We start from the raw sequence: 16,465 nt of genomic DNA on the forward strand, positions 1-16,465 counted from the left end.
AAATAGTGAAACCATTTTAATGCATTAAAAATATTTTTTGTGCATATGTGTGTACTTATAAATATTTATGGGGCAAGAAAATAAAAATTCAGCACTAGAAATTGATGGATGATTGTCAATCAAATGGTAACTTTAATGTACATTTTAAATTGCAACAATGTATTGTTCAGTTAATGAAGCAAAGAGAACTTGAATGATTCTTCTTTTTAGTGGCAACCAAATTGCTGATAAAAAATCTGAAATTTTAACAACTGTTTCTATGCAGTGGTTTTATTGTTATATATAAATACCAGCATTTAGTTACTTTCTTCAAGTGTCTTCTCACAACAATGAAGCAGGAAATGAAATAAGAACTGGATAATAACAAAAGCCTTCATATGCAGAAAATGTTTCATTCACCTTTTTTGTATATTATATGCACAATGAAGTGCATATGCATATCTACACAATGCTATTCATCCCTAAGGATAAATATCATTATACAGATATTCTGGTACTGCTGCCTCATTTTTGAACATGTGAAGATATTCCCTTAGGATATGCACAAGTGTAAGTTTAGCATCTTGAAGCAATTGCTAAAAATCCTGATCATTCAAGAAGCAATCTTGAATGATCATGATCTTCGTAGTCTCAGCCATAATCATGTGTAGCCAATAACACTAAACCTTAGTTCAGGTGATCACCTAACTACATGAGCAATCCAGACAGGGTGCCTCATTTAGTTGACTCTTTACACCTGATTAGATAAATTGTGACTACTTATTTCTTTGTACAGACTTCAGAAGCCAAAGAACTGTGATAGTACCACATCCAACAGCATGCCACTGTATCAGCATCTGCCTTCTATGAGTTGTAGAACACAATGACTGGTTCATTGATGAATGGAAGCAAGTGGCATGCAGGTATGAGTCTTGATTCCAAATGCATTAAGCTGACTTTAAGGTTAGAAATACGGTACTATCCTTATGAAGCCAAACTTTCAATGTGCCAGTCTGAAAATGGACAAGGTCATGATGATTGTGATGATTCAGTGATGGTTCGAGACAGCTTCCTTGACAATGTTTGGGATCTTTGCTATTTGAACCAACAAGTATGTGAAACTGCTCAAAAGTCACATTTCTTATCACTTTTCTGCTATCTGGATGAAAATAGAGTGTTCCAAAAAGACAATTTCTTCCCTGAGGAGCATTTTACAGAATTCTCTTTTCTGAAATGGCCACCAAGAACCCAAATTTATTAAATCCTTTGGTATATCTTGAAGGAAGAGGTGCGATCCAATCATCCAACATCACAGTGTTCTTAATTCATTCATGGGAAATCCTAGATGTTTGGCACGGCTTACCCCTGAAACATTTCTGCTGACTTTTTGAAAGTAAGCCTCAGCATGTGATAGACATTGTCAGGGTTAACAGAGAAATAACTTATTACTAATCAAGTATCCCTAATACAGTGACACTTCAGCAGACATGATTACGTGAATACTATGTATAATATTTTAATAATTATAAATGCATTACTTAATAATTTTTTTAAAGTAAAGGAAGAATGGCATTATGTAAAAATAATGGAATAACTCAAAAACATTTTCAAGCATTTAAATAATATCTCATGTAATATTCAATTTGATAAAACATATTTACCACCATTTGTAGAAAATTGTAAGTATGCACTGTTGTTCCTAGAAGTTGCACCAATGCATGCCAGATTGTCTCCATATCTTCCAATTCGTACAATAAATCTGATGAATCAAAAAAAAAAAAAAAAAAACCATTAAACATATTTTATTACAAATGAAATAGATTTTATGTTCTTATGCAAGATCATAAAAAAGGTAATGCAGTATTCAGAATGATGATGTCCACTTTCAGTCAGTGGAAGTTGAGCTGAAAAGGAAAATAAATTACTTTTAGCCAAAAATTGTCTCCCACGTAAAGAAAAAGGTGCAAGTAACCAAACACTTAGCAACTTTGGCCTGGACTTGGCAGTTTTCCTCTTCTCCAAGTTATCCATATGAACAACTTTACCTGAATGTCTGCTTTTCTCAGTTTTTTGCTCATTTGGTCAAAAACTGTTAAATTTGGCATATTAATGGACAGTAATTCTTTCTTTGACAGAACAGTCAAAAATCTCTAAAATTCAATTCATATGAATTTGATCATATTTAGAATAAATTTTAGTTTATAATTAAAATTAAAGAAATACGTCTTAAGTTTGGCTATAGTATTTCAAGCAAGAAATTATCCAACAATGATGAGATACATTTATATGAATTTGAGATAGATTAACTGTATCACTTGTCAAATTGTTGTCACCAAATATTAGCATCCTGTATTATTTTTAAAGAAATTAAATAAAGAAGGATCTACATGAATTTATGCATGTTTCTTGCATTGTGAAAAAACAACCGTAGAGCAATCAAATATTGAATAATGCAGTCCTCCACCCAAACATGCGCATCTGGAAGTCCAAAATTTGAATTTGTTTTATTATCTATTTCATGTTTTACAAAAATTTAATATATTTTTGGTTAACAGACTCAATGATTTCAAACCAAGCAGTGGCAACACCGTATGAGTTTGGTGTTTGGCTGCTTTTAAATATCTTGCGATTTTGCTGTCAAATTGAATTTAATGTGGTAAAAGTGAATACTGATATAGAGCTCATATAATAAACTGAGAAAAGACTGAAAAAAATTGAAAAATTGCAGAATGTATTCCTAATATATGTCTTTTATGCTGTCTCAACAGTTAAAGCCCATTCTATAAACAATTTGCTCAAAGTCCAGAAATGAATTTTCTGGTCTTTTATTAATATTTCAACAATTTAATGTATTTTATGCATTTTGAAATTATAATATGCATAAATATACTATGAAAAACGAAGTTGATGATACGTATAAACAAGCATCATAGCATGATATTTGAATTATACATTTAACTTAGTTATATATTTAATTATACAAATTAAACTACTGCTTATTATAAAGAAAACTATATTTAAGGAGGCAAAGAGTTGCATGTGGCTGTTCAGTTTACTGGAGGAAATTTTGATGAATTATAAAATTTTTGACCACACCCCAAATTATGATAAAAACTTAACAGTGCTTTGTATTTTCAGTTTGTTTGTTTAATAGTTTTTATGGGGAAGCACAATATTCTTAAAGTGAAGATGCCTTAATGGAAGACCTTTTAAGGGAAACTGTCTCCCATTCACATTACACAAGGAGAAAAGTAAGAAAATGTCCATGTAGCCAGTTAATTTGAGAGCATCGCATTTTCTGAACTGACGAAAATTTTAACAAACTGAAATGAAATTTCAGAAACATTTTCCTAGCAAAATGCGTAAAAGAAAAATTAATCTTATCCCTTAGACACATTTTTTAGTAACTTTGCTACTCAGTCATTTGAGCAGCTTTCTCATTTTATTGGAATGTTTGTATAATTAATCAAACATTTTATTTTGTGTTATATTCATATTTTACATATTTTTCATTTAACATTTCATATATTTTTCGCTTTTTCCATGAAAAATGAGTTCAAATCAAAATTCCAAATTGTCTCACATGTTGAACTCACAATATGATCTCACAAGCTTTTGAGATTATATTTTAATACTATTTATAATGTCTTTAAAGCTTTAACTATTCTAATTAATGCTGATTGCAATTTATGTATCTAACACAGAAATATCAAATATGAGATTAAACTACAAAGTCAGAATGTAGCCATTTGCCATGTATGTTATGCTTGCTGTTTCATTTCATTTTAAAATAATAATTTAGAGGTATATGCATCAGTGAAATTTTTTTTATAATTTATCCTATGAAATTTAATTAAATTAAATAACTGCAAATTAAAATGAAAGTACTGTCTTCCAGGAATAGAATTTGAATTTACTGTTGTCTAATCATTTTTTAAAATAGTATGTTGAAGACAGAAATCTCAAGCTAGCTGAATAAACTAATTACTTTTAAAACTTATTAAGGAAGAGAGTTATTTATAAATCCATGCATTTTTTCTTTAATATGTCTAGATTCTTTTTAAATCAAAATTATATAGAATAACATGTTTAATTTTTCCTCTTCAAGTAAGAATGCAAGTAAAATGCAAATAGAAGAAAACACAAATAGCCTGCTCTGTAGATGCTAAAAGTTAGTGCTGTTAATTAATATGCAAAATTTGGCAAATAGTTGCCAAATATAAGCCAGTTGAAGACATGCAACTTAAGCAAAAGTTAACACCCAAGTAAGACAGGTAGAGATGCAAGATAGTTTCTCAATGGAAAGGTATTATTTACTTGCAACCTGCCTCATTTCCCTTTCTGTGTGTGGGGGGAGGGGGAGAAATTTCTGCTCTGAGTATACTAATTTCCCTTTCGGCTAATCTTCCACTGACTGAAAAGACACCAAATCATTCAAAATATCTCACCAATGTTCAGAAAAAATATGTTTTCTGTAATATGCAGAAACCGGTTTATTTGATTATGACAAAGCATGTCTATGTGCATATATCCCAAAACTAAAGAAACAATTAGAAATAAAATTAATCAGTCCATTTTATAAAAAGAGCCATAAAGAAAAATTGTTACTTAGTGTTCGGTGTCTGAAAGAGTATTGCTTGGCAGCATTGTTTTACGCCAAGCAGAGTTTGGCTTTAGTGTAACCCTAAAGTTATTTCGTTTTTGCCTTATTAGTATGTATGATTTTTGACTTGATGTGGGAGCATATGGTTGTTCGCTTTTAACTAAGTTACATAGGTAACTATAAGCACATGCGTGTGCTAGTATTCAATAATGTTGCTTTTGTTAAAATAAATTTGTTATTGTTAATATTACAGTCCACTTACTGAAGTTAAGTTTCATTAAACAAGTTGGAGCTATCTTCGGCAGGAACAGCATCTCATAAATCTAAATCAACTGCCTCCAGAATTCTTGGGCCTGGACCACAGAAAACAACAGCAGTATCTTCCACAAGAACAGAACACAGGTATGCTATTCTTCCACCTACTACATAATTGCAATATGTTGGATCAAGACTTGCTTCATGGAAACTTTCTTTTAGAAATGTCTAAAATAAAAGAAATAAGAATAATAAATATTTCCACCTTAAATATACAATGAAAGACACAGTATTAATAAACATTAATTCCCTTTTGTATACTAAATTTTTTGATGAAGCAAGTTCTAATCAGATTCAGCAAAGCCACACAAATATTTCCACAAAAATAATTATTATGTTACTATTATTTGCAGGTAAACAGCCTCAAATATTTAAATAAAGCATACAACTAAGAGGTCCATGATGAGTAAACCAGGTGTAATTATGAGGGTAGTGTGCGAGTTCATAATAAATTTACGTATAATAATTTTTATCAGTTTTTATTTATTTACGGTGTCAATTACGATTTTAAAATAACTGTGTTTGTCTTATTGAATAAAATTCAGGTACACAAATAAATGATTACGACAATGCATGCAAGGATTATCCAGTCCTGGAGGCTTCCTTTTATTTAGCACTTCTTAAATTAAACTCATTCATGTTTGCAACATACAGAGAGAAGTACATGAGGAAAGCAATGAAAATATTCACACAGATAATATTTGAACTGAAATAGAATGAAATGCCAATGTACAATTACTTTATCCACTTGATTTATGACACATAAATAAATTTGTGTTAACAGTTGAATACTCATCCAGAAAGTTGTATTTGTCAGCAATTTTCAAATGTATTTTATTTTTATTGCATGCAAACATTTGGTCATGAACCTCAGTAGTAATTTCTGCTTAATTAATTTATTGCGTTCATACATGTACTGAATTACAAAAGCCCTAATATAATATATTTAAAAGAAACAGTAAACTACATATATAGTTGCTAATTTGTGATGCAATGAAACTTGTTAATAAATGATATCTAAATAAATTTAAAATCAAAAAATTCTCATTGATGATGACTAGAAGCTTCAGTCAATTTAACAGTACAATTTTGTTCCTACAATCATAATTCTAGACATGGCAAAAGAAAAACTCTGGCACTTAGGAATTTTTATGATGAATGGCTTTCAAAATAGCTTTGTTTATTTATTTAGATTTATTTGCCAATGTATGCAGTAAAAGACTAATAATGCAGTAATAGACTAATGAATCTAATAAGGATGCATTTTCTTATATTTAGTAACAAACAAAATACACAAGTTTGTTTTCAATACCTGACAAAATGTAGGCAAAAGCTATTCCATAGTGATTTAAAAAATTGACTGGACAGCTATAGCTACGAAGCATGGACAGTATAGCAACATTTTAAAAAGTTTTCTGAAGTCAATTAACTTCTGTCCCTTTAAAAGTAATCCTCTTCTACATTCATATGTCATTCTAGCATTAGAATCATGTCTGGAATGCCTATGCCAAAAATTATTTAGCCAAAAATTTCATGCTACACAAGAACGTAAATTTAACCAGTTATGATTTAGAAATTTACACTTCTCCTTTTCATTTCCCTATCAGAATGCAAACTAGTTCGAGAAAACTTGAGGATTACAGATTTTAAGACAAAGCCTGTTTCTGCTTCTCGAGGCCACATTTACTAGATTTCACTATCTAAGTAATTTATTATTATATCTATCTCACTATCTCAGATAAGATCACAGTCCAAAGTCTCTGGCTTTGGATTGCGACTGCTGACATTTAAATTGTTATGCTGGTGAGAAGTTTGAGCCAACTTCCCATTAAATGAATTGTGCAATATTTGATTACTGGATTAGTTTTAATTTGAATTTGAATGTGACTTTTAAGATAGCTTGCGACAAGTCATTGTTTGACTTTGTTAAACATGAGATGTGCAGTTCAAGGATCTGATTTAATAAAAAGGTTATATTTTAACCATCAGAAGTCTTTGTCAGTATCTTCAGCCAAGCAATAATTCACTTCAAGTCCATTAGGAGTTTGAATATCAGTTTATGCTGCGAAAGAGCATCAAACTCTATACACTGAAGAGAGATTTTTTTCATTTCTACCTTCAAAAAGTGAATACAGCAAGCTACTGTGTATTGTGTAGGTTGTATTTTATGAACAAAAAGCAAGGAAAAGGTGGGAGCATGCTACCCAATGAAAATGTACCTTTAAGCACACTTCATGAAGATTTTATAGGACCGTTACTATAAACAAACAAGAATTATAGCCATATTTTGACCCCTGTAGATGCTTTTATAAAGTTTGTCTAGCTGTATCAGTAAAGCTGACATCAGCCCAAGATTCATCTTTGGAGATCCTTTTAGAATAATTACAAACAGAGATACGGCTTTCACCTCAAAGAACTGCCCAGATGATTACTATGCAAAAGAAAAAAAACCCAGTACATATTCTAAACTACAGGCATTCTGTGAGGAAATGGTCAAGCAGAAAGTATCCATTGAACTTTCATTCTAGTCTTAGCCAAATTGTCTACTGAAGATCCAATAAAATGACACAAGTATGTTGCAGATGCCCAATGCATATTAAACAGCCCTAACTGCAGAAGCACTAGGAGATCAGCATTTGTCAGCAATCTGTCAGCAAAATACATTTTATTAAAGCAAGCAATTGATACAGCAGCAGAATATTACAAAGACTACTTTTTAAGGATACAAGCGCCCTCCCCCTCTTTTATTCTATGGCATCTGGAGCCAAACCTCATGCAGACATAAGGAAGAAACAGAAATAAGTGATTATCATTTACAAGAAAATTGTTTTTAACAGCTTATTATTTTTTTCAATTCAGTGTGACCATAACATTAGAAATGTAAAATTATAAAGAGACATAGAAAGGTGAATGCATTTCAGATTTATGATGCCATCTAAACCAATAGTAGAAAAAAAAATTAATGAAAATATGTCTTATAAAAAAATTAAACACACATGAAACAAAAAAACCTATGAAAAAATTACTTTTATTCACCCATTAAATATTAAAACTGCTAATGATGTGATGTTTGGTTCAGCAAAGTTTAAAACTGATTATATTTTATTCATTGTTACCTCAATAACTCCTCCAGAAAAAAAAAAAAAAAAAAAAAAAAAGGATCAGTTGAATCAAAATTTTCATCTAACAGATTAGCACGATCTGCAGCACTGCTTATGATGGTGCTGTCAATTGCCCAACATACCTTCAAAGTTCTTCTACCACTTACAGATTCTTGATACCACTGAATACAAATATCAGTTGATTTTGCAGAGGCAGGTAAACCCAGTATATGTATTGTTATTTAAACTGCAGGTTAAAATATGAAATAAAATTATGTAGAATAATTACTTCAAATTATTATTAAAACTCTATCTTTTTCATCTTTATACAGTTTCAAGGAATAAACATAACTTCAGGAATAGACCATCCTTAGATATATGAAATACTAATAAAAAAACAAATATTTTAGAAAATCAGTTTCTTACATTCAAATATTATTTTAGCTACAGTAGCTGAGAACAATGGGGTGCCCATTTGTTCCAAGCTAACTGGAACAGATTTATCTTGAATAATGCTGTTGTGAATATTTGTAAACATCTGAATCCTTTCTGATTACACTTTTTGTTTTTCTGCATTCTTGTGGTGTTCTATTCATTTATTGTTTTTAGGCTGATAATTTTGGGGTTTACTTGATTTCATCATTCATTTCCTTTATTCCTTGGCAGCAATTTTTGCCACCCATTTGGGAATGAGAACTTGTCAACTTGGTGCTTTTATGGGAGATTTGCAAAAACACATTTTCAAAGCCAGGGTTCGTACACATTTCTGTACACGGAAATTAAGTATTTTTAAAGACTTTTAAGGACCATTAATGAAAAAAAATTAAGGACCTATGAACAAATGGGAACTGAATAAATTCAGTTAAAAATATTATCTATGCCTGAACTTCACTTTTGTAACACCATCCTAAAAATAATATATAGATCCGTAAGTAGGATGCATTATTATTAAGCATACCTTAATTAACATTATAATTAATAAGTGTGAGAATAAAATTAACTTTATGGAATTTATCAAGTAGCATTAAATATTTTACACTTATAATAATTGGACATATTTGAAAGAAGATAAGTGGCATTTTATTTATGTTTTACAAATAGTTAGCTTTATGTTTATTATTATTATTAATGTTTCATTTTGTAACATACTCACTCAGTCTAGAGATTTAATAAATAGTAAACAGATTTTATGTCAAGGGGCATAGGTTAAAATGAAATCATAATCAGCATGATTCATAACAAAAGACTGGTTGTTGTCATCATTGCTTAGAAAGAGACCTGCTGATCAAAACAAACCTGAGAGGCCTGATGTAGGCACGGTTGGCAGGTTATGAAAGTTAGCTGGGCTCCGTCTGACGCAGTTACTGTCATAATTCCATGTAGATTTTCAGGGGTTGCGACTCAGATAATATACTTTAAGGTTCTAATAAGCCAATAAAGCATCAGAGGTGATAAGTTATTTTTCAGTATTTTAAGTGTCACGAGATGCGAAGAATAAGTTTTACATAAGTTTTTACATTTTTGTGTTTTATGTTGTGATCACGGTAAGGCTTAATGAAAGGCAATAACTCGCTTTAATATGCAGAGATAATTTTTAAAGGTAAGTAGTTAGTTATAAGTAATTAAATTAGGTATTAGATAAAAATAAATAAAATAAATAAAATTTAAAAAATAAATAAATAAATAAAATTTAATAGTTAAAAAATAAATAAAATTTAATAGTGACCATGTAAATCCATAATGACTGAGGTTATCTAATCTCAGTCATTATGGATTTACATGGTCACTATTAAATTTTATTTATTTTTTAACAATATTTGTTAAAAAAGGCCCTAGTAAAATCACAATCTAATGAAATTTCACAGTTTAAAATACCTATAATTTATGACATTGATTCTAAAACGATATTAGGATAATTACACATTAAAAGCTACAAAACCATTTATGTTTTGTAGCAACAACACTCAACAAAATAGTTACGCATCTTTTTAATTTGAAGCCTTTCCAGACATTTTGAGTAATTTATATCGATTTCCTTCTCTTGAACCATCTTTACTAACAATTATAAATTTGTCTCAATATGCGAAAGAATGTCCTCACTAATTTCTGCGTGTTTTATCTCCTAACCTGTCAACCTCTCCACAATGTACTTATGAGGGTTTATTTGATCTGGTAAAAGTTAAATAGCCCAAAAACCCCTGACAGTTGTGAAGCAAATTATTGCTGTGTCTGAAAGTAACTACAAAGTCAGACAAAGCTTCTTATTTAAAAAGAACTTAGAACATAGAGGCATGTTCTTATGCTAACAAAATCAACTGCAGCTCGTGGTGATGTAATTAAACAAGAAGAGTCAAATTCAAACTAAAAATATCAACTAGCGGTCAAAGACTATACAACTTAATTTCATTTAACTCACTCTATCGTTGTAACAAACTCAAATGTCGGCAGCGGTAATGCAAAGACAAATAATTACAAATTATGAGAGCTGGCAGGAACTAATGCAGGGAGCAAGTGGAGGTCAGAAACACTCTTGTCTTACATTCCAAAAACCTCAGTTTAAAAACTGTCTAAGTGATTTGCATTCTGGTAAGGAAATAGAAATGGGAAATTAGAGTAAAGGCTGAAATTGTAAACAACTGGGTAAGTTACATAATAATAACTGTACATATCTTTGAAGAATAATTTTCTTTCTCTTTATGTATTCAGTTTATTTCTTCTCCATTTCCTTTTCATTTTAGAATTTTTAGATTTAATTAAAGATTTCTGTTATTCTAAATAAAATAAATACATTTAGAATGTATAGAAAAAGCAGCTAATTTTATTTCTTTAGTAATATGAACATTCAGAAGAAATATGAAAGATAGATGATAAGGTTCAGTTACAGAGCTGTTGTGGCATAATTTTCAGAATTTATTGACACACTGTGCAACAAAATCTAGAAATGGCAAAACTTTTAGCATTTAGAACAGGCACTGGAAGCAGTATTTAAGATCCACAGAAACTACATCAGGTGAGAAAATGCCTAGTGCCAGCCGTGTATATGATGCATTAAGACATATTAGATGAATCTTTTAAATTTTCAGTTTTCAGTTTCTTTATTAGTAAAAAACATTTTCTATAATGCCTGTCCATATGATAAGATTAGAAGCATTTCTAATATTCTCCATGCTCATGTCTAATGAGAAGTAAAGGAAATAAAGGAAGATAAAAATGTTAAGAAGATTCTAGTATCAGAAGTAAAACTTTCAACTATAAAACCAATGTTTTCACTTTTCTTCCAGACGTTCTCCATAAAGTAAGAAACTGTGTGTTAATACCATCGAGACATTTTTCATTTTGTCACATTTTTCTGGAATCTTCTGTAATCGTGGGTCTATAAATCTTGCCTTCATATCTTTCTAAACTTTCCAAGCTGCAATGTCTAAAATCCTAAAGCAAAATTACCCCTACCAATTCTGTAACAGCATGACTAATAAAATCATTAATAATTAAAAAATTAAATAATTCACTAATCAATGCTTAAAATAATTACCATATTTGACGGCATATAAGACACACTTTTTTTCCTAAATTTGGTCTCAAAAAAGTTACCTGCACCTTATCCATGAAGGACACTTTCAATACTGAATGCTATTTTTAGCCCGGATAAAGATCTAGACACACATAACTTTTTCTACATCTACATGTGTGTGGCCTTCTAAATAAGGGTGCGTCTTATATGCCAGTGTGTCTTACATGCCGTCAAATACGGTAAATAGTGCAAGTTAAAATTTAACAAAATACGAAGAGATAAATTAAAATTTAATATGATTTTTAATATAATTTTATTAGTAAAAATAAAATTTTCAAGATGTAATTTCTACTGAAATTTTGCTCAGGTACATAAAAGAAGTGTAGGGCTCCGGGTAGAATTATGATTTAACTGCAAAACTAAGAAGTACCGGAGCTGGGCTCCTGTGAGCTTGGTCGCAAATTAAGCTCTGGAGAAAACTGATGCATATTCTGAGAATTCTGAATACTCTGAGACAATTACATGGGAAAAACTCGATAAATATCATAAAAAATTTTAAAATAGATTTTTAATTAATTACATAGCTATTTTGCTTTTGCTAAGAAATGTTTTAGAATAGGTGCTTTACAGCATTATACCTTGCTTATTTTTCACATTCAAAAATATTGTATAATAAGTGGCCAAAATGGAACTTTATAATATGACAGCGAAAAATACAAATGCTTTATTTTAATGTTATTTCTTAAATACAATTCCAAAATATTACCATTATTTAAATGAAATTTATCAATGTTACAATGTTCTGAAAAATATCATTGAAAAATTCCCAGATCTCGGAAATAAAAATTTTCTATAGAAACTGATCTTAAAATCGCCAAAATGTTGATAAATCGGCAAATTTAGAACCATTTAATAAAAAAATTCATATCTCCAAAAAGCAAAAAGTTCTTTAAGAACTCTTCATTATAAAAAATGAAATAATTTCGAAATGCTTATGTTTCACTTCGTGCTCAGAAACTCGAGTATCCCACTATTTATATTAGAAATAGAAATTGCAGAATCACCCACTGCTTGCAGCATTTTTAATATTTACACATACACGATATCCATGTACACGTCGACCTATTTTCACTTAAAAAAACATTCCAGAATTGCACAAAAATGGCATTGCACACACTCTTGACTTTATCCATGTACATTGCTAAAGCCCTAGCTAGTAACCTTTATCGCCTTACCAAAATGTCGCCAAACTACCTGTTACCATATTCCAAAGATTAGCCTTTCCTTCGAAAATGAAAAACCCTCCCATTTTTCAACCAAAGTTCTATCAAGCATTATCATTTATATTTCCTGTAGTAATAATGCTGACTTACTGTGTCCGATTGCATTAAGGCATAGGATTTTAAAATTAATGCCTCAATGAGTTGTAAATACGAATTAAATTCTTTAAAAAATTTTAAAGAATTTAATTCGTAAAATTTTATTGTTTATATGGGAAAATATAAAGACATGGAAAAAATTGTATGCAAAGAATAAAAATTGAAAGTCTCTGCTAAGTATTCATTCGATAGTAAGCTATTATGAAAATACCTGCATCAGTTTATAGTTTTATCATTAAAAAAAAATTTGGCAAGCCACGTATTAAAGTCTCCAAATTAGATTAATTTAATTAAATATCTGCATTTGATTTTCACTTTTAACTACCGATCATTGCAATACTTTCACCTGAATCCACAAGTTATTGCTCAAATATGTCGCCAAGCTGAGGCAGCGATATTTAACACAAATGATTATTAAATTTCATAAACTCTTACATAAAAAATAAAATGATTTACACAAAATAAAGGAAGCACTTCCGCAGAGAACCCGGTAAATGTAAACATCGCCAACTTTCGCGATAATAGTTTAAATCTGGTAACCCAGCAGATTTATCCTATTCGCTTGTTCGAAGTTTGCAACCATTCCTCTTGCGTTCATTTTGTTGAATTATCACTGTCGTTATTCGCATTTGCAGATTTTCGTAGATAGATGCCGGTTCTCGGTTCAGGATGAAAGGAAGAAAATACGGTGGTGAATGCTAATTTGTAACATGGCTGTTTACATTGTGTTCTTAATTATTAACAGCTCTAAGAACTATGAGGTTTCCAACCTCTAAAATAATTTGTTTCCGTAGGCCGCAAAAATGTGCATGTGCATTTTAAATAACCAAGTAATGCTTTTATTTTTATTATTGTTTATTGTCATCTAAAATTATGAGAATAAATCAATTTTTATAGTGTAAAATTTTAACAAGGTAATATATTGTTAATGCTTTTCTAACAATAACCTTTCAGAGGATGGCAGGTGTGACATAAATAGATGATTAAATTGAAATAAAAAATATTATTGATTATCTAAGATGACAGAATAGTTTGATGTATCACCATAGTCATCAGAATTAGCAAACCACTGCTGGTGAAAGGAATATATTGTTTTCTGTGTTAAATGGAATTTAAGACAAATTTTTTTTCGTTTATCACGTTTAACCGGTTAATTTCAGTATATTAATACTAATTGATATTTATTAAATGAATTTTTATTTCCGTTATAAATGCTTATATATTGTCTTATGCTTAATATATTCTTTTCTCTGCTAACTTGAATTTAATACAAATTTATTTTCGTATATCACGTTTAACCGGTTAGTTTTACATCTACATGCTTATTATCTGTGAATTTTTACTACCATATGCTTAATATATTGTTTTGTCTGCTAACTTGAATTTACATGCAGTAAAAATCACGTTTACAGAATATAAGGTTTACGGCTCGGCTCATAGTCGCTAAACCGCTAGCTTGGCGAGTAAAAATGCAACGGCGCCAACGGGTTCTCTGCGGATGAAAACCCAAAATAAATATTTCTAAAAAAGCATTTCATAACAAAAAAGGAAAAAAAAAAAAAAAAAAAAAATTTTTTTTTGCAGGTTAAAGGAATTTTAGAAATGCGAGAAATATTCATATTTGAAACTTAATTGCAAGTCAGTATGAAGTTTTTAATGTACAAAATAACTTTCAAGTATAGTTTTAACTTATGCTGTTTTTCAAGATAAACATAGCGGAATCGAAATAAATATGAAAGGAATAAAACAAGTATTTAGTGATGATAAGAAAAATGATAGTAAATAAAGGTTCAACTGAAATCTGGTTCAATCATTCTTTTAATCATGCAGAAATTCTAGACAGTAGGGTAAAAAATAATTAAACTTACTTGTCTTATGAACAACTTACTCGGAGTGGCTCTAATCAATTTTCGTATTTAAACCGCTCAAAGCATATGTAAACAAAACATCACTGTTGCCATAACAATTTTACATTATCATGAACATATTAAATTATTAGTCCAAAGAGGCTTTGTCCCTAAAGGACGATTGTTTTCGTTTTGCAATTTTGCGTTGAATGAATATAAATGTCCGTTTCACTTTTCAAAATGTTGCCACCAAATATTAGAGTATATATTATATTTGAAGAAATTAAAACATGAAAAATTCGAGTGGCTCCTAAACACTATACCATCTGGGGGAAAAATCTTTTTATTATAAATTAATTTTAATATAAAAGTTATTTTAATATATGTGCATTTAAGAAAAAAGAGCAGTGAAAATTTCCCAAAATCGCAAGCAGATAAATTTTGGCAGCATAGTTTTGTCAAAAATTGCGCGATTTGGCAACACTGCGTTGCAACTTGATTCGCTGTTTGTAGCTGCGCCAAAGAACTAACTTTTAAAATCGTGTATTTAACAGCTTTTGACACTAACATATTTTCTGAAGCAGGGCAGAATTCGAAAGGTAAATCCTCTTGAAAAACCAACAAAGATGTCTTGTAGAATATAATACAGTATTATCAATTAATTACATAACTGCTTTTCTCTTACTTGAAACAGAACTTTATTAATCTTGTGAGATATTTAGTCCAAGGCAGTTTAATTATAATATTGTTTTTCAAACTTTTAATATTAGGTATATATATATTGTAATAGATGAGTAAGAATTAAGGATACAGTGGATATTTAGCTGAGGTATGCTAATCATCCTAAATGCTACTATTTATCCTGTGATATATCTATATAATATAATAGTATATAATAGTAATATATATAATATAAATATTTAGGAAGTGAAAAATTTCCACACTTTTTTTAAAAAATTAGAATCTTTATTGATTATTTATAATGGGAATATTTCTGTTCCATTTTATTTCTCGCTTCCTGTTAAATAGTCTTAAAATTTGTTTTAATTAAAAATAAATAAAAGTTGTAGATTGATAGAAGCTTTCCATAATGTGAAACAACCTTTCCATGAATACGTTTCTTCCCGTAATGTTATGCAACTGCAACTTTAAAATATTAGATTATGTTAATTAAAATTTGGGTAAAATCCTAGGAGAGCCCTTGGTGACAAACTGGGAAAGTGCAGAATGTCTGCATGTTTCTCAAAATTGCCAACTTAAAAATGGCAAGTAAACAAATTGCACAAACTTGGTATCCATGTACACATCGACCTGTTTTCACTTAAAAAAAATCCCAGAATTGCACAAACTTGGCACTGCACACTCTCTTGGCTTTGTCCATGTACACATCAATATGTGCCATATAAATATGTTATATATGGTGCATATTGTATAATATATGTTATTAAATGTGGACTTTAAATAAAATTTTTAGAGTCCACATTAATAACATTGCAACAGCAAAAATTGCAAATATGGTGCAAGTTAGATCATTTTTAAATGCATATATTTATATTAATTGCACTAATTGTATATGTTTATTATATGAATATTTTAAATGTCTGTTTTATCATTCATTATTAATATATGAACATTTCTGTTTTGATTGTTCTGTTCAATGTATCTTTGATTTTAATTTCACTTTTAAATTTTAGCACCATAATTTTATCAAAGTCTTCTGAAATTTAGTC

General features: G+C 29.8%; 2 protein-coding genes across 17 annotated transcripts in view; one reads left to right on the top strand and one right to left on the bottom strand.

Annotated features, from left to right (window-relative positions):
* The window catches only part of LOC146996195 (uncharacterized), a 34,116-nt gene extending 19,152 nt beyond the window's left edge, over window positions 1-14,964 (bottom strand). Inside the window, exons 1-3 of one of the 4 annotated variants that reach the window (XR_015042023.1) lie at window positions 14,757-14,961; window positions 4,845-5,065; window positions 1,641-1,738 (exon numbers count right to left, since the gene is read on the bottom strand). The gene's annotated coding sequence lies outside the window, so the exon portion shown is untranslated. Of the gene's footprint in view, window positions 1-1,640; window positions 1,739-4,844; window positions 5,066-14,756 lie in introns of all 4 variants that reach the window. The other 3 variants (XR_015042022.1, XR_015042021.1, XM_085820261.1) reach the window with 3 other exon arrangements.
* LOC118204815 (inositol polyphosphate-5-phosphatase A-like) overlaps window positions 1-16,465 on the top strand; it is a 326,182-nt gene that overhangs the window by 147,735 nt on the left and 161,982 nt on the right. For 10 of the 13 annotated variants that reach the window (XM_085820268.1, XM_085820269.1, XM_085820270.1 and 7 more), the window contains exon 1: window positions 15,230-15,334. The exons of 1 other annotated variant lie outside the window; for it this stretch is intronic. The gene's annotated coding sequence lies outside the window, so the exon portion shown is untranslated. Of the gene's footprint in view, window positions 1-15,229; window positions 15,335-15,419; window positions 15,565-16,465 lie in introns of those variants that run through there. 2 more of the 13 variants (XM_085820265.1, XM_085820273.1) reach the window with 2 other exon arrangements.

The sequence above is a fragment of the Stegodyphus dumicola genome, chromosome 7 (genome assembly GCF_044657685.1).
Source record: "Stegodyphus dumicola isolate Sdum_Otavi_A_Nest chromosome 7, ASM4465768v1".
NCBI classification, from domain to species: domain Eukaryota; kingdom Metazoa; phylum Arthropoda; class Arachnida; order Araneae; family Eresidae; genus Stegodyphus; species Stegodyphus dumicola.